General features: G+C 42.4%; 1 protein-coding gene across 1 annotated transcript in view; it reads left to right on the top strand.

Annotated features, from left to right (window-relative positions):
* Positions 1-13,860: 13,860 nt before the first annotated feature.
* The window catches only part of LOC306906426 (uncharacterized protein), a 22,591-nt gene continuing 17,289 nt past the window's right edge, over positions 13,861-19,162 (top strand). Inside the window, exon 1 of the mRNA XM_079477814.1 lies at positions 13,861-14,169. The gene's annotated coding sequence lies outside the window, so the exon portion shown is untranslated. The remainder of the gene's footprint in view (positions 14,170-19,162) is intronic.

The raw sequence follows: 19,162 nt of genomic DNA, 5'->3' as shown, positions 1-19,162 counted from the left end.
ATCTATTCTGTTGTTTGTGTGGTCTTTAAACTTATGAACAACTGTGTATGTGTAACCGAGGCCAGCTAGTGAAGAGCTGTGCAGTGTGTAAGCCTCACTCCCTGACCAACAGAGACGCTCTAGCGCCCGCAAGGAAGCAAGTTGACACAAATGCAATAAAAATTTTAAGTGCATCAAAAAGCGCTTGTTAAGATACTAGCAGACAAGTTAATCCAGCACAAATTAGTGCATAAAAGGTCACCAAAATGAAGTAATTGAACCTCTTGATTAAATACGAAAGGAGGGAAAAAATCTGCAAAAAGTTTTCTAACAAGACTGAAGTTAATAGGTGGAATATTCATGTATAGTGGGATGACATAAGGTAAAGGACTTATTTACTGTACTTATAACTTTAAAGTTAGTTGGACCCGTAAAACCAATTTAATAAATTAGTCTGGAGCCATTGGAAAATTATGAACAACCAATAATACTGCTATTTAGACTACATGATGGGTATCTTTTCTAATATTTATTATTTTATTATAGTGTAAACTGAAATATTATACTGTGTTTTACAGAGACGGCATGAGACACATCTGGAGGAATACTGTCAAATGACTTCAACAGCCTGCAAGAGGCCATCAGAAGGTGGAACAGGCTTCAAGGCGAAGCAACTGAAGCTGTTGGAGACCAAAGAAGTGTCTCGGAAGACGGTTGATCAGGCTATCCTCCGCTCATTCATCGTTCAAGGTCTCCAGTGCTTCTCTCTGGTTGAGAAACCATCCTTCCAAGACCTTATTGTAGAATTACATCCGAGTAGTGCCGTCATGTCCCGCGCAAGATTGATTCAGCTACATCTAAAATGAAAGAACGTCTCAAGAACGAAATGAAAAAGGTACCATACATTGCCACCACTACTGATTGTTGGACGGCCAGGAGAAGGAGCTTTATAGGTGTAACAGCCCAATGGCTCGATCCTTGCAGTTTTGAACGCCGTTCAGCTGCCCTTGCTTGCCGTCAACTAAGGGGCTCCCACACATTCGATGGCTTGGCAGCTGTTTTGACCGACATTCATGCAGAGTCTGAAATAAGTCTAAAGATTGTTGGAACTACAACAGACAACGGGTCGAATTTCGTCAAAGCGTTCCGTGTCTTTGGTCAGCAGGACAAAAATAACAATGAAGCGTTAGTTCCAGAAAGCACAATCGAAGAAGTCAAGTCAAGTCAGCTTTATTTATATAGCGCTTTTTACAATTTTCATTGTTACAAAGCAGCTGTACAAGAAAAAATGACTAAGTAAAACATAAAAGGTTATGGAATTCAAAACACGGGTCAAATATCAGACACACAATAAATTCCTATATGCAGTGTTAATTAAATAAGACTACCAAATTCTAGCAGCCCCCCCGGCCAGGCAAAACAGTGCAAAACAGTATGCAAACGGTGGCGAGGAACCCAAAACTCCATTGGAGGAGAAAAAAAACCTCGGAGGGAAACCAGGCCTAACCAGGGGATTCCAGTTCCCCTCTGGCAAAAACTGCAGCCTCTGCACAAGCTCAACAGTGCTTGCACAACAAGGCAAAAATAAAAAAAATTAGATTTAAAATTATCATTAATAATCTAATAGTGGCTGAAGTTTTGTAGGGACGTCACTTCCTTCGTCCAGCATTTGTCAGGTCTAGGAATGGATGCGCCCTGCCCGCTCCGCTCTTGTAACCTTGGAATAATGAGACAAGACTGGCTGAGAGTAGAGTACTGTTCAGCACTCTTTGATGCAACAAATGCATCAGTTGTTATTGGAAGTGTCCCTGGTTCCGGTTGATCTAACTAGTGCAGCCTAGATCTTTGAAATACATATATTATGATAATGTAGTGTATGCAAGATTAAAAAGATGCGTCTTTAGTCTAGATTTAAAATGACAAAGTGTGTCCGCCTCCCGGACATTGCAGGGAAGACTGTTCCAAAGTTTAGGCGCTAGATAAGAAAAGGATCTGCCGCCTGCACTTGATTTTGAAATTCTAGGTATTACCAACTGACCTGACGCCTGAGAGCGTAGTGCACGTGATGGACTATAATACATTTACATTTACATTTATTCATTTGGCAGACGCTTTTATCCAAAGCGACTTACAAGTAGTTTTATACAGTGGCACATTACTGCAGAGCAATCAGGGGTAAGGTGCCTTGCTCAAGGACCCTTCAGTCATGACCTGCTGGCACTGAGATTAGAACCGGCAACCTTCTGATCACAAGCCCAACGCTCTAACCATTAGGCCACAGCTGACCCTAATACGTAAGAAGTTCTCTCAAGTAGTAAGGCAATGCAAGGCTTTATAGGTAATAAGCAAGATTTTAAAATGTATGCGATGCTTTATAGGTAACCAGTGCAAGGTTGACAGAACCGGGCTAATATGCTCATACTTTTTTGTACGTGTAAGAACTCGAGCTGCCGCATTTTGGACCAGTTGGAGTTTTTGTAATAGGCCTGCAGGGCAACCACCTAATAGTGCATTACAGTAATCTAGTCTTGATGTCATAAAGGCATGTATAAGCTTCTCCGCATCTGATGATGACAGCATATGACGTAATTTAGATATATTTTTAAGATGGAAAAACGCAATCTTATAGGTGTTGGCGACCTGGTTATCAAATGACAGAGTACTATCGAATATAAAGCCAAGATTCTTAGCTGAAGATGAGGGTTTTATGGAACATCCATCAATAGTTAAGCAGTATTCTTGGTTGTTACGTAGGGCGGTTTTCAGTCCGATAAGTAACACTTGTGTTTTGTCCGAGTTCAGTAATAAAAAATTGCTACTCATCCACTTTTTTATATCGACTATGCATTCCACTATTCGATGGAATTGCTGTGTTTCGTGAGGCTTCGAGGAAATATAAAGTTGCGTATCATCAGCATAGCAGTGAAAGCTTATTCCGTGTCGCTTTATTATAACTCCTAGGGGTAACATGTATAATGTGAAGAGCATAGGCCCTAGTACTGAGCCCTGTGGTACACCGTACTGGACTTGCGATTTGCGTGATACCTCATTGTTTATTTTTACATATTGGAAACGGTCGCATAAATAAGATCTAAGCCATTTCAAAGCTATTTCCTTAATACCGACATCATTTTCAAGTCTATGTAGGAGCATGCTGTGGTCAATGGTGTCGAATGCAGCACTAAGATCTAGCAGCACCAATAAGGAGATACAACCTCGGTCAGACGCCATAAGCAGATCATTTGTAACTCTAATCAGAGCAGTCTCTGTACTGTGATGTGCTCTAAATCCAGACTGGAAATCTTCATTAATCTCATTCCTTTGGAGGAAGGAACATATTTGAGTTGAGACTACTTTTCCAGAACCAGTAGAAGAAGATTGTGATGCATCTGATGGTGAAGAGGAGGTGGAATTCATGGATGTGGAAGCCATTCTGGAGGAAGATGGAACAACCCATCACGCTCTCTAAGATCTCAAAACGCACGACTTTTGATAATACCTAGAATAACTAAATCCACCAAAGGGGGTCGAGCTTTCTCATACGTAGCACCTAAACTCTGGAACAGCCTTCCTGATATTATTCGAGGATCAGACACACTTGCCCAATTAAAATCTAGATTAAAAACGCATCTTTTCACCCAAGCATTCACTTAATGCAAAATATGCTAAATAAACCACCTGGAGATGCTGACATTAGATATTATTTACTAGAATAATTTGATTTATTATATAAAACACTATGTAGTGTGTTTTACCCTTTCTTGGGTTTTTCGTTTTTCCCCTGTAAAGCTGCTTTGGAACAATGCAAATTGTGAAAAGCGCTATATAAATAAAATTGAATTTAATTGAATGATGGGCTTCAGTATCAGCTGCCGAAACATCATCGGTGTGCATACCACTTACTAAATTTAGTTTCTACAGTCGATGTTGATCGGGCTAATGAGACAGAAGCTTACAAGAAATTATCCAGATCAGCCTTTTCCAAGTGTCAGGCACTCTGGAATAAAGCATCAAGGTCTCCTCAAAATGCAGAGCTTATAGAGGAACACTATAAGCTTCACTTGGTACAGCCTAATTCAACTCGATGGAACTCCTCTTTCATGGCCGTGGAACGTGTGGTCAGAATCATTAGAGACCAAGGAGAGGGGTCTGTGAGAACGGTCTGTGCTGCACTCAATGTTCCAATGTAAGTAGCATATTGTAAGATAATTACTTTGTCTAGGTATACAGCTTTCATGAGTTGAAGGGTCTAGTCGACGGAGCAATCGGAGGAACCGAGCTCGGGGACCAAGAATGACACAGACACAGAAGTGTAGTTCACTCAAAGTCAAAGTTTACTAAAGATGGGTTCAGTATATATATGTGTAGCAAAGCGGCCAACCAATAGTGACTACGCCACCCTGAATAAACAGGGAAAATAACTAAAGCACACACGTCCACTCCCTTCAAGAGGACAAGGCAAGAGGCGCGGGTAAAGGTACAAAAATAGTTGTATTTATTACAATCAAAGAAAAGATAATCAGAAAGAATCAAGTAAATCAAAATACAGAGCATGAAAATTCAGGGGATATAATCTGGTAAACAAACAAACAAACTCAAATGAAAAGCAGGGGGCTGAGGCGACCTGTGTAAGAGGCGAGCTGGAACAAGGTTACCAGTTTACACACCACGCACACTGCATACACCACTTCGATCCATAATAATGGCACAGCAAGCGTATACACCATAACACCAGTAGGTGCGACAAAAAGTCAGCCCGCCTCAGGACACACTCAGCTCCTGCAATGAAAGAAATATTTAAGCAAATATCACACAAAAACACTTCCAAACAAAATAACCTAATAAAAAAAAAAATTAAATGTTAGCCAAGGAAACTAAAACAGGAAAGAAAATAAATGAAATAACTACAACTACAATTCTACCCACATAGCATACAAGATCATGTATAGAAGGCAAAAGGTCTAAATATTATAAAAGGGTCGAATTCGCTATTACAATATGAGAACACTCAAGACAAAGGGTAACTCCTCATAAGATGACACAGAGATAAACGGAAGAGAAACTGCAATAAAGAGATTAAGTGACAATGTGGCCACACAGATCAGGAGGACCACACTTGGGGTGGTAAAATACAACAATGGGAGAAAACAAAAATAAGGAACACAGCAAAAGCTTTGTTCTCCAAAAAGCAGCAGCGTGAAAGCGTCACAATAGTACAGCCCAACTTGCTCTAATAAGAAAAAAAAGAGACTAATTAATAATTGTATTTAAGAACCATAAAATAATTCGACCCATACGATTTACCTACCCAATGATTCAAGGAATTATTGCCCAGAAATCCACCGTAAACTAACGCTAGTTCTTTAGCCGCTACAGCTTTAGCCCATTCTATGCTCCGTCATCCAGGCAGACCGAGAGACAAAACTAGTAGCCCTAGGGGCAAACCATACTAAAATAAGCGCACATAGAAATCAAAATAGTCCCCGCCCCCACATTTCTCCATGCATCCAGTGCTTACCTGGAAATGAGCCGCCTAATACGCACAGTCCGTCTTTTGTCCACTTAAACCGCATACAACGCAAGCTGATGACTGTCTTACGCACACCACATCTCAGCAGCCCAAGATACTGAACAAACGAGAGTTACTTGAGATATCAAATAGCTAGGCTAACGATGAAAGCTACAAACACATACCTGTGTGATTTACAACGGGGCGGGTCCCTAACCATGACGTATCCCAGGAGACACAACCAGCAGGTATTTATACCCAATGACACAGTGGCTAATTGGACACGCCCTTATGACGACAGCTGTCATTCCCGCTTTGCTACATCTGCATAAGTAAGGAAGTGACGAACATATCACTTATATCTGAACATCTCACACAATAACAAGATAACACAATAAATCTGACATTGGTTAGGTCAACGTGTACGGAGTACGCCGTCATAATGGAGATCGGTTAGACAAAACGTATATCTGTACTTGCAATGTTGAAATAGATGGGACACAGAGAATTCTGGATTCCCACACTTATGTTAAAGTATAATTGTGTTCTTATTTTGTTAGAGTAATGCTTACCACATTATCTGCTGTAGGTACATAAACAAATAAATATTAAGCATTGCACAGTGGTTCTGTATACATTTTGTTGAAATTATGTTTTTGTTTATTTTCTTCTGGTACCTAATAGAATTCCTTTTTAGGGGAATATGTCACCACCATGAGTCAAGTTGCGAAGTCCTTGAACATACTACAAGGAGAAGTCAATGTTCAGATGGGCTGGCTGCTCCCGACAATCACCACCCTTATAACCAAGCTTGAAAAGTCCAGACCGTCACACAGATTTTGCAAGCCACTTGTTGATGCTCTTCTTGAAGGTTTGAGGAAGCGGGTTGAGAGCATGATGTCAGAGCCAGAGCTAATTGCTGCAGCCATTCTCGTTCCAAGGTTCAAAACCTCCTGGACCAGCAATGACACAGTCCTACAGCTTGGTAAGGAATTTTTTTTTACTTACAGAGTAATAATAACAAAAATGTGTTTGTTGGTGTGATTCTGTGTTTCTAATCAAGGCCTTAGTTACATCAAGGAACATCTGCCAGAACACGATGACATCAACCTCTTCTGATGAAGATGACTTATTTTCCAATGTCAAGCAGACGCATCCCATGAGATAAGTAAGCAACTTGATGGATACCTAGCCGCTACAGCTGAAGGAGTGAATACACTGGCCCTTATCCAGCTGTGCGTAACCTCTCACTAAAGTTCAACACAGCCCTGCCAGCTTCAGCAGCGTGTGAAAGGCCCCAGGTTAGGCCTGGTTTCCCTCTGAGATTTTGTCTCTGTCTATGAATGCACACTTGCTCAGGCTGCCACATTTAAAAACTTTAAAAGCCTGACATTTTGAATAAAGCCTACAAGCAGAGATATTTCTTGATTTATGACAACATGTACTCAATGTACGTGAAAGTACCGATACATGTAGCTATATGGCGGATTAGGGTTAGATGCTGATAATCCAATGATATTATAGAGCACATTACATTTTTAAAGGAACTAAAGCTAAATCATGTGCTACTGTTGGGTTTTGCCATTTTTGTATGAACGATGCCGCATCACATATATGAGCAAACATGTATAGATCATTTTCGTGTTCGTTTTGCTAGATAAGACCTTTATTCATCGTCTAGTATCGCTTAAAGCCCTTTGAAGCTGCACGGAAACTGTTTGACCTTCAACCGATTGGAGTCCATTGAAGTCCACTATATGGAGAATAATCCTGGAATGTTTTCATCAAAAACCTTAACTTCTTTTCAGCTAAAGAATTTTTTTTTTAGAATCAAAAGATATCATAAGCTTGTATGCTTCATTCATAAAATCAGGCTATTAAAGTTTTTTAATGTGGCAGCCGCAACAAGGGTGCATTCAGAGACAAGCCCTATTTATGAATTGTGTCATGAAAGCATGGTCTGTCAAAACAGTTAAAACATAAAAAAAAGTAGATTCCGCCTTGGCTAGCCGCAGTGCTTCTGTAACCAAAAGCAGTGCAGTCTCAGTGGAGTTGTTTGTTTTGAAGCCAGACTGCTTTTCATCAAGTAATTTGTTCTGGGATAGGTGAGAAGAAATATGGAGAATAATCCTGGAATGTTTTCATCAAAAACCTTAATTTCTTTTCGACTAAAGAAAAAAATACATAAACATCTTTGATGACAACAGGGGTGAGTAAATAATCAAGAAAATGTATGTTGAAAGTGAACAATTTGTTTAAAACAATGAGCTTGACATGTCAACTCGCCCTGAGTGAAGATAAATGAAGAGACTGCCACTCAGCAGTAAACGAGTAAAAACACAGTACCGCCGTACATTATTTGTTGAGTACCATCTTTACAAAAATGCGCTATTCACGAGTAGTTGGACGCTTATTTACTATATTTACCTTTAAATTTAGTCATTAAGCTGACGCTTTTATCCAAAGCGACTTACAAAGAGTACAGGGAGCAATAAGCGATATGTCTTAAAAGAGCAATATAGGTGCTAATACAAAGTTATAAGTTATTACAAAAGCTAGACCACTACCTGTTGAGAGAATAGAGGTTAATTTTATTTTGTTCACTAATTTGTCAGTCAAGTTTTCACAGAAACTGGCAGGATGGATTACTGTAAACAGACCTGTTCTTTAGGTAAGTTTAATGATGGCTTGGAGCAGCCATGGTAGTTGCACTTTGATCACTCCCTGAGAAGGAACATTTGCAGTGGACAAGTAGTGAGTAATAGTGTTCACACCAAACGCGACTTGCGTGAATAAAATGCCCTATTCGCGAGTAGTTTGACGCTTGAACATTTTTAGTTTACTCGCTACATTTGCGCGTGAAATTTGCGTCATGGGAGGGGCTTCTGGCAGGCGGCTCCTGTCTAAGACATGAATTTTCTTGAGAGGGTAGCTGCGTTTTATGTGCTATGGAAGGCTGAAAAACAGCGTTAAACTCATTCAGCGCCGTGTCTGGGTCCACCTGATCCTTCGGAGGTGCACCCAGCTTGGTGAGTTTCACCAACTCCTCCAGGAGTTGCGCCTGGATGGTGGCTGCTTTCAGCGGTACTTCCGACTGAGCAGGCCCCAGTTCGATGACCTGTTGTCCTGTGTTGGTTGGAGGATTTCCCTCCAGGACACTAACTACAGGCGCTGTATTCCACCTGCAGAGCCCTATCAATCTGTTTACTGTCAGTAAATCATTTAATATTCTGTGTAATAACAAGTAATTCATGACTGAGAACCTCCACATACATATGACGAGTTTGATTCCAATTCACTTTAGTAGCGATGACTGATTGAATCTATTTTTTATTCTGTTGCCTGTATGTAAGATTAGTTCCCTTTCTGTCGGTCTCTCGACGTTGTGTCGAACCGACAGATGGGGTTTGACTTGAGAACCTATCATCTTCTGACTATTTTGAAAAGGCCAATGAAATTGGCGAATTAAATTTGCATGCCGGACTCCGCCCCTGGATATCCGGGTATAAAAGGGAGACGGCGTGCTTCATTCATTCACCTTTTGTTCTTCGGAGCCTTAGCTCTTTTAGAAGGATTGTCATCAGATGCAGATTTCTCGACATGGTGCAGCGGACTGTCCCTCATCAGTGACTTCCCTTGGCATCTCAGCGGTTCCGGAGGTGTTTTTCTCTCTAAAAGAGCAAATTTCTACAGCGCAGCATGTCTCGCTGTTCTCACGGGTGCAACACACTCATTGAGGAGGGGGAGGGACACAATGTCTGCCTCGCGTGCTTGGGGGTCCAACACGCTGAGGCAGCCGTTCTGGATAAGTCCGTTGTGGATGGCTATTCAGACGTTGCAGTCACGGTTGGCCGTGTTCTTTTAAGAGCCTGCCACCACCTCGTTTGCTTCCTGTCCTGTGACCGCGGTGGCTCCGGCCACGCCGTCAGCGACAGCAAGCAGCGTGGGTGACATCGGGATTTCAGTCAGCGTTAATCCGTCAGCCACCGGCACGCTTGACCGTTCATGCCCCGTCTCGCTCATCTGGCCACTCCCTAAAAGAGGGCACCTTTCCATCTTGCTCCTTCCCCACGTACTCGGACACGATGCGTGACAAAAATGAGATGTCCCTTGCAGCATCGGCGGGTGACGTACTGGCTTCCGACCCGGATGATTCCTTGGAGCCCCATTCGCCGGGAGGTTGAGCTCGGGATGAAACGGACGTCGAAATGTCGGCCGTGAGCTCTTGGGCCGCCGCAAGCATTCAACTCTAAGCCGCGCCCAGCCCCGGTGCCTTTTTGTCCCTGAGGTGCATGAGGAGCTCGGTAAGACTGGGAACGCCCCCTTTTCGGCGCGTTTTCCGTCAGACTGACTCTGTCACTTTCTCTTCCCTCGATGGGGGGGCAGCTAGGGGCTACGTTGACGTACTCCGGGTGGCGCGTGCCGTCGCGGTGCACTTGTGCTGCAGTATGGAACTCGACTTTGTCTCCATGGCAGCACGACTCACCCTAGAGCGCGCACAGTCAGTGTTGAACTGTTTGAGCCTTCTCAGACAGCAACCAGCGGTCCCCCTGAAATTATTTCAGAGGCTCCTGGGGCACATGGCATCCTCGGCGGGGGTGGTCCCCCCCGGGTTGATGCACATGAGACCGCTCCAGCATTGGCTACAGAGACGAGTTCCCTGGAGAGCGTGGCACACAGGCAGCAGGCGTATCGTCATCACGCCTCTCTGCCATCGCATCTTAACCCCCTGGTCTTCAATAACCATTTTTACGGGCCAGTCACTCTCGGGCAGGTCGCGATGCAAGTCATGGTGTCAACAGACGTCTCCTCGCAGGGTTGGGGTGCGATGTGCAACGGGCACGCAGTGTCGGGTCAGTGGACGGGCCCCTGCCTGCGCTGGCATTCAATTGCCAAGAGTTGTTAGCTCTTCTACTTGCGCCCCTGGTGCAGGGCCAGTAGGTGCTGGTCAGGTCGGACAGTACTACTGCCGTAGCGACCGCCAGGGTGGGGTTTACTCACGGCAGTTAACGCAACTCGCCCGACGCCTCCTCCTGTGGAGTCAACAGGTGACAAAGTCACACACATCCCGGGCGACCTGAACCAGACAGCCGATGCAGTCTCTCGTCAGTCGACGCCTCGGAGAGAGTGGCGACTCCAGCCCCGCGCAGTTCAGCTCATTTGGGTGCGGTTCGGTCAGGCGCAGGTGGACCTGTTTGCCTCCCTGGACACCACCCATTGCCCGCTTTGGTACTCCCTGACCGAGGGCCCCCTCGGCACGAATACCCTAGAGCACAGCTGGCCACGGGACAAGCGGAAGAACGCTTTCCCCCCAGTGAGCCTCATTGCACAGGTCCTGTGCAAGGTCAGGGAAGAGGAGCATCAAGTCTGAGTAGTTGCGCCTTACTGGCCCAACCGGACTTGGTTCTCTGAGCTAATGCTCTTGACGACAACTCCCCCTGGCCGATTCCTCTAACGTTGCAGGGGAAGGGCACGTTGTCGCAACCGAGACCACACTTCTGGGACCTCCATGTCTGGCTTCTGGATGGGACAAGGAGACCCTGATTGGTCTGCCCCCTGCGGTGGTAGAGACCATTACACAGGCAAGGGCCCCGGCCATGAGGTGGCTGTACGCCTTTAAGTGGCGCCTCTTCTCGTCCTGGTGTTCTTCTCTCACGGATATGCTCGATCGGGTACGTGCTGTCCTTCCTACAGGAGAGGCTGGAGAGGTAACTCTCCCCGTCCACACCGAAAGTGTATGTAGCCGCAATTGCCGCTCATCACTAACCAGTTGCTGTCAAGCCCCTGGGGCAGCATGACCTGGTCATTAGGTTCCTGAGGGGCGCGAGAAGGCTGAATCCGGCCCGTCCGCGCTCCGTTCCCTTCTTGGGACCTCAATGTGGTACTGGCGGGCCTTCAGAGGCCCCCCTTCGAGCCCCTAGGAGGCCGCTCTTCCTCACCTCTCGATGTAGAAGGTCCTCCTGCTGGTGCTCACTTGCCTTAAACTTTGGCCCGGTAACTCTCACGTGATCCTGAGACCCCAGCCTGGCTACCTGCCCAAAGTTCCCACCACTCCCTTTCGGGACCAGGTGGTGAACTTGCAGGCGCTCCCCACAGGGGAGGAAGACCCAACCCTGTCCGTGTTGTGTCCGGTACCTCTTCCTAAACCGCACGCAGAGCTTCAGAGCTCTGAGCAGCTCTTTATCTGTTTCGGAGGTCAGCATAAGTAGGGCTGTCTCCAAACAGTGGTTGGCGCATTGGATCGTGGACTCCGTTATGACAGCATACCGATCACAGGACTGCCCGTGGCCTCCTCATGGGCACTGGCTCAGGGCGCCTCTCTGGCAGATATTTGTAGAGCTGTGGGTTTGATGAATTCTTTCATTTTAGGCGGCAATCTCTGCAGGGAAGGGACCAGACTCAAGAGGAAGAGCTCATCCTCTGAGCATGGAGGCGGCGCTGGGGTTACAGGACGGGTCCGGAGTGCTTCTAGGAGCTGCCGCTCCACCTCTGATGGCTGCTCCCTAGGCCTTCTCTGAGCTCTTCTTCTTGGTGGTGCTGTATCAAATGATAACACATTTTGTACAATGAGAAGACATAAAAGGATTAAACTAATCCACAAACCGTCAGTGTTGTGTGAGGCTTGCTGTTGTATGAGTGCTTACTGTAAATATAATATGCATGTAAATGTAAATGCATGTAAACATTGTCATTATTGCCTGTGCAGATGTTGAAGGGCCGGCAGGGGAAGCAGTAGCAGCAGGAGGTTCTGGCAGAGGGGACCCATTCGGCTCTGTCATGACAATTTTAAATATTAATTGCACATTACACCTGTCACAGAGAAATTAATTTAGACTTTTCATCATAAAAAAACAACTACATATCTGCCCTGTTGTATTGCTTCACTTGTCAACATACTGCTGCCTCACCCTGGTCCTCTGGGTGGTAGTACCCTGCGGCCTGATTCTTTTCATCGCCCCTTTCCATATTCCCGCTTGTCTTCCGTGGGGAGACAAAGCGGTCTAGGAAAGACAGGATGGCAGAGTACTTCCACTTTTTCCCTGACCCTTCTGCTGACCCACTCCTCTTCTCCGTCTCTTTTCTCCTCTCCTTTAAATATGTGTCCCTCAAACTCTTCCACTTCTTTCTGCACACTTCCTCTGAATAAACACATCAACTTTAGCGGGAAAGTAGTTGTAAAATCTGGGAAATAAGCTCAATTTACCTTGTAGTCTCAATATGTATATATAGCTCAAATTGATTAAAGAGTGTTTTTACAATTTACTTTCTTCCAAGCAAGATCCTTTTTATTGCTGTTTCTATAAAAGTAGGAACCAGTATCATACAGCTCCGGGTGTCCTCAAACACAAAAGTTTGTCCTCTTTCGTATTTCTGCCTCTGCTCGCTACGTCATCTAATCACCTCCCTACTAGAGCAAGCTCCTGATTGGTTAACTCGGTGCGAAATTTACGCCAAAGTTCAGATTCTCAACTTGTGCAATGCCCGTTGTTCGCGCGAATCGCACCGCAAGTAAGTCTATTGCGTTTTTGCATTGACTTAACATGTAAAAAACTTGCGGTTAACTCTTCATTCGCGTTTGGTTTGAACGCAGCATCAGGGTGTGTATGTGTGTTGTAATGGAAGTGGGAGTAAAAGAGGAAATGGGAGTATATCTACTGCTCACGAGACGAAGCACACACAGCATGTGATACACTGTGTGTGTGTGTGTGTGTGTGTGTGTGTGTGTGGGGGGGGGGGGGTTACTCTTTCATGTGCCATTGCATAAATTTGTGAAAACTAGGTGTTCTGACTAAGCGTCATGGTCTGACTATGGTCAATGAAAGCTCACATAAAGCCATGTAGAACTGTTGTCTTCAGTGTGGACGGAGAAATCGCTCATCACTGAAAAACATGCATGGTTTCGCTATTTTACAGGAGACTATGTAGATTGCATATCGTTATATAAAAATACATTGATGTCATGTCATCAGAGAAACTTTCCATTACTAAAATCAACCTCTCAATTATGATTTTCAATACAATACTCAATGTCAAACATCTTCTCAGTTTTACACATAACAAAAAAGAAATACAGTAGTGGCCAAAAGTGATGTCCTGGGGGTATATTTGTACTATATTTGAATGTATTGGATACAATTATTTGGCAGAAAAGCCAACCACACATCGCATTTGAACAAATAAAGATGAATGAAAAACTCTTGACATTACTTCATTACAAAACTTGAAAAACATCATTATCAGTCGATGTAGTTAGTGGAAAATGTGCACAAGTGGCAAGCCAATGGTATGAGCTGCTGTCAGGCAGCATGTGGTGCACCAGCCAATCACAGCAGTCCATAGCTGAGACGAGAGGAGGAAGTGACCAATGGGACGTTTCCCAGCCCCTAAGAGGTTAATGAGCAAAGCTGTTCGGCTTCCTGCCAGCACGTCCAACAGCTCAGAGACGCTCCACAGTAAGCAAAAGCTGTATCACGACAGGACTGAGTCTAATTATACACCCACAGCGAGAGAGAGGGTGGTCACAAAGGGCGAGTGTGTGGAGAGAGAGAGAGAGTGAATGCGTGAACACTTAAAGTGGGTGAGAGAGGGAAAAGCCAGAAGACTAGATAGATTAAAAAAAGAGAGAGAAACTACAGAGCATCATTCAGTGCGCGTCACTCCAGAAAAACACACCCAGAGAGGTAGGACACTTTGGTGTGAGTGTGTTAGAACAATAACAGAACTATCAATGTGTGTCTCTTGCCAGCTTTGCATGTAACGCATAGGAATAATGTTCTTTTAATGCACCAGAATAGAAGAAACTGAGAGAACGCCAGAGATGTGTCACAAGCGTTCTCTGGTTTTAAACTCTAACAAGTCTGTTGTTATAGGATTTAAGATTCTGTTTTTTAAATGGGCTTTCTTTACTTTAATCTAATAAAGTCCAATCGATTAAGTCCATGAAAGGTCTGAATCGAATGAAAGCAGTTCTTTTACATTTTTGCGTTCGCTTATGAAACAATTTTTCATTAAATCAGTTGCGACCTGTCATTTGTTTTAATCATGTGAAATACTATAGATGTTTTTTCATAGTAAATCTTCTTGGCTTCTCGGACTGACTACAAACAAACTTGAACTTGTATTATGTCTGAAAAGCTGACCATGTCACTCTCCGCCAGTTGTTCATACATTAGAGAGGCTGAGTGATTTGACTTGGTCTTGTTTTCAATTCTTTATGTAAAAGTCAGGTTAAAGTGAATTCTGGAATGACCCAAAACTGTGTGTGTGTGCGTGTGTTGGAGTGTGTGTTTGATAGTAATACAAAACTCCTCATTCCAACACAGACCACGAGGCAGCAGTGATTTTTCATCTTTTCTGAACATACGTGAGCCGTTTTAGCTTTGTGAAGTTTGGTCTGAAAAACACTTTTGTCATGATGTCAAAAGTGATGACGACTCTCACTTCTCTGTGTAAGAGTGAAACACACACACACACACACACACACATCAAGGTTATGAGAGGCCATACAGCACACTAGCTAATGGCATCCTATTTATTCCGGCACATAACATTGTTTATTCATTTGCCTCAACCTCTAAACGGACAGTTCTTTCCTATATAATATTTATATTTTAAGCACAGAATACATATTGCTTATCATAACCGGTACTGATCTTATGTAATGCAGGTTAATGTAAAGTCTCATTAGAGCGCAGTTTTGTAAACCTGATGGAAAAGTTATTTCACTGTAGACCAAATAGATAATAAGAAGAAGAATAAACTTATTTTTTCTATAGTGCCTATAGTGCATCTCAAAGCACTTTACAAGTAAAATTCAGTACAAAACAATCCACAATTGTAATATCGATATGTACCGTATTAAGATATATTGGGACTATAGTTAAAAACCACAGCTAAACCTGTTCATGATGGCTGTGGATATTTGTATTATATGGATATCTGGCTTTCTGCTAAATTTTGTCCTCCATCAGTCTGCTGTGTGGGATTGTCAGGTGGCTACTGCCTCTTTAAGATGTCTATTTTTACAGAAGTGTTCATAAACGCACACACACACATACATGACGATGAGGCAGAGAGCTAAAGTAAGTCGGTGTGTGAGTTTATAACAACAGACTGAAGTTAGTCTGTAGATGATGTGTGTTATAGTGCAATCTGTGGTTTTGTTATGACCTCAGTCTGCGGGAACCACTTGCGGGGTAGGTTAGCAATAGCAAGTGGAAATTCTGTCATTGATTCTACACGGTTCCACAAGTTTAAGACCTTCAGAACACAAACGATGACTCCCCCATAGAGAGCAACACAACGTACATTCAAAGAACAGAATGCTAGCGAAGACTTCCTTAAAAAAATACCACGTTTCACAATGACTGGAGGATTTTTTGCTAATATTTTCAACACAATTTTTTATTTGTTAACATGCATTAATAAGGACTAATACTAATTAACTGATTAAGACACCAAGGACCAGATTTACTAAACAGGGCAAAATAGAGCGACAGCGCAATTTAAAAAACACAGACAGGAGTTGAAAGTTCTGCGGATGATTAACTGACAATGGAAAACAATATCTCATTCCCATAATGACCAACACAATCTACTAAACGCTGTGCAAATTAGCACAGGATCAATTAAATGTCAATTAATATTGTGATATTAATTGTTTATTGTACAGTCAATCGTCAAACTATGTGAACTTGTGAGGGGAATGGCATCTCGCTGTCACCCTACCCTTTACTGAATGAATGAATAAATCCTCTTTTCAGGTTCAATTAATAAAGCGCAATGGCTGTTTCTATGTCTTTAACCATACCTGTTGGGTAACAGTATCTAGGAGACCTAAGCGTCCCCATCTGTTTCCTTGCGATCGCTCTGTCTAAAATGATGGTCTTGCCACGCACTATACACTGTACAAAAAGCAAGTTTTATGCAAAATGATTTTGAAGAGGTTTTGCTCATTAATCTACTTTACTTAAAATTATGGAATGCAAACTTACACACACCGCAGATCCCCATCTCTCCATCTGAGCAGCTGTGTCCACGGCCTGTCAGTGCTAATATGCAGCGCTTTAGTAAATACCCACAGTAGTTCTTTTACACCAAAAAAAGTGTTTGCGCTGCTGCAAGCTGTTAGTAAATCTGGCCCTTATAAACGTATTATGTTTAACTACAGTAGTTAAGGCTAATTAACCGATTGTTTGAACATTTGTATCAGTTAACATGAGTTAATAAATCATGAGTTGACACGAATGAACAATAAACAATAGTATTGCTAACATGAACATAGTCTAATAAGGAGTGTGAATTGCTCATTGTTAGTTGATGGTAATGAATGAGACCTTATTGCAAAGTGTTACTAGATGCGTTTTTCATTTAAGGCATGGGGGTGTTGCTGAATATTCAAGTAACCTTTTTTATATACAGTAGCATTTTATTCAACCCAAATATTGTCATACTTAACACTACTAGACAGGAATAATTAAGGAAAGCATAGCAGTATGTTCAGTACGTCCCTTCTCCGTGCGTATGGTCAGTTTCAAGTGGGTGAAGACCCGTAGACTTTGTTCAAAAGTGTATAGTATGAAGAATATGTCTAATTTCTTTAGACTCGTGATTCATTTAAAAATAAATGTTTACATTTGTGCATTATCGGATAATCTGACTAAAAATCTAAACTTTTGCTTCAGGTATAAATATGTGAATAAATCTCTTTACCATTATGAAAATTGATAAAACAAAATATCTCATAGTTCTCATAGCAGAAGAGTTTTGGTTCACTGAAATATTAAGGTTATAAATTGCCGTTTGACTCACACATCCACATATGACTGTCATCTTTTACAAACTGAAACTAAAGAGAAGTTTTACTTACAAAATACTACCCACATTTGTCAACACAGAAACACAATGACTAAATAATTGAAAGACAGAATCATGTGTTTAAAAAATTTTGAAACTAATTTGTTTACAATGAAAAGATGTAAATGCTTGTGAAGGAGACAAACAACAGACATAAAATTGGACAGGCTTATACTTGATACTTGATACACAATCATTAAAAATGAACGTCTTCAAACCTTCCTACAGAAGACAGAAAATCTCATGATTATTATTTCTTCTGTATCATTTTACAGAAGAAACGCCATCCAATAGTCTTTACAGACATGCTCTCATTAAATGTATTGACATTAAAGAAAAGGCAGATGAAAAGTCGCCACCTTCACACAGTCAATGATTGAGATTACCAATGAACCAGTGTGACACACACACATACGCATACGCATACACATGTACAGCAGCAACTTTAAAAACATCTGTATGAACTAGTTTTGTGGTCTTCCAACAGCCATGACTGATACCTTTAACTGTAGTTACCCCTAACTTTAAGATCCATAACATCAGTGAAATGTACTTCATCACTGCTACATCAAGTTTGATTGCTTTTGAAATGTTTGAATCCTCACGTATCAGATATTTGCTGTATAACCCACCTTAAGACCCATTCCCATTGTTTAAATGCATTTATTTGTATTCCACCATCAAAGAAAACATTCCTTCACACATGTGTTTTCTGACAAACCCAGTGATCAGATTTAAAATGTTTGAACGTGCAACACAAAAATGTCTCAGTGGATTTGTGAAGATACAATGGAAGTCAATGTTGTTTACTTACAAATATCTTCTTTTGTGTTCTGCAGAAGAAACCCATATAGCTTAGACATGATGACAGAATTCATCTTTGGGCTGAAATGGCTCTTTACAGAGCACCCAACTGCAATCCATCTGTGAAAGCAGGAAAGCTTTGCAGTCCAGGATGAAATTAGACAAGACATATTTTTAACTTATACTGTGTGAAAGCTGGCTTATATGCTGCAGCGCTATTTTTTACCAGCGGGCAGGCAAACCCAGTGCTCACACCAAGGCCTTCAGTCAGAACTCACCTAATCCTGCTTTAGCCTGGACTGTCACAGGATTAACAATGCTCTACATCACACAAACACACTTTTGCATATGTGGCTTACAAGGACTCTTCATAGACGTAGCGAGTTTTGTACCAACTATATTTTGTTCCCTAACCATTAACACTTTTAGTTTTTTTTAAACAATTTATTAATGATGACAAAGTTTACATTATCATTACACACATTTGTGTCCTCTTAAACCACATGTATCTGTACACATACACAAATCGTATACAACAAATATCGTATAGGAACCCCATCCGTCAGTTCGACACAACATCGAGAGACCGACAAAATGGGATCGTCTTGGTCACGGATGTAAAGTCAGTTCCCTGATGAAGGGAACAAGATGTCGTGTCCATTATGCCACAACGCTTCGTCCACTGCAGTGAATCCTTACCCGGTTTCTCAGCCCAAAAGGTGAATGAATGGGCACGCGATTCGCCAAATTTCATTGGCCTTCTAAAAAGTACAATAAGAGTTGATTGAGTTTGATCTTGAAAACCTATCATCTGTCGGTTTGACACAACGTCTCGTTCCCTCCATCGGGGAACTGAGGTTACATCAGTAACCAAGAAGTTTTTCATTTACAAATATTAAGTTAAGTCATCTTTATTTAAACATCACTTTTTTTACAATTTTCATTATACAAAGCAGTTGTACATGAAACTAATTGACTATAAGTTTAATCAAAAGAGGTGAACACACACAGAAT

Source organism: Barbatula barbatula, assembly GCF_947034865.1.
Source record: "Barbatula barbatula genome assembly, chromosome: 17".
Taxonomy (NCBI): Eukaryota; Metazoa; Chordata; class Actinopteri; order Cypriniformes; family Nemacheilidae; genus Barbatula; species Barbatula barbatula.
Note: the sequence above shows the minus strand (reverse complement) of the source record. Positions and strands in the feature narration are given on the sequence as shown.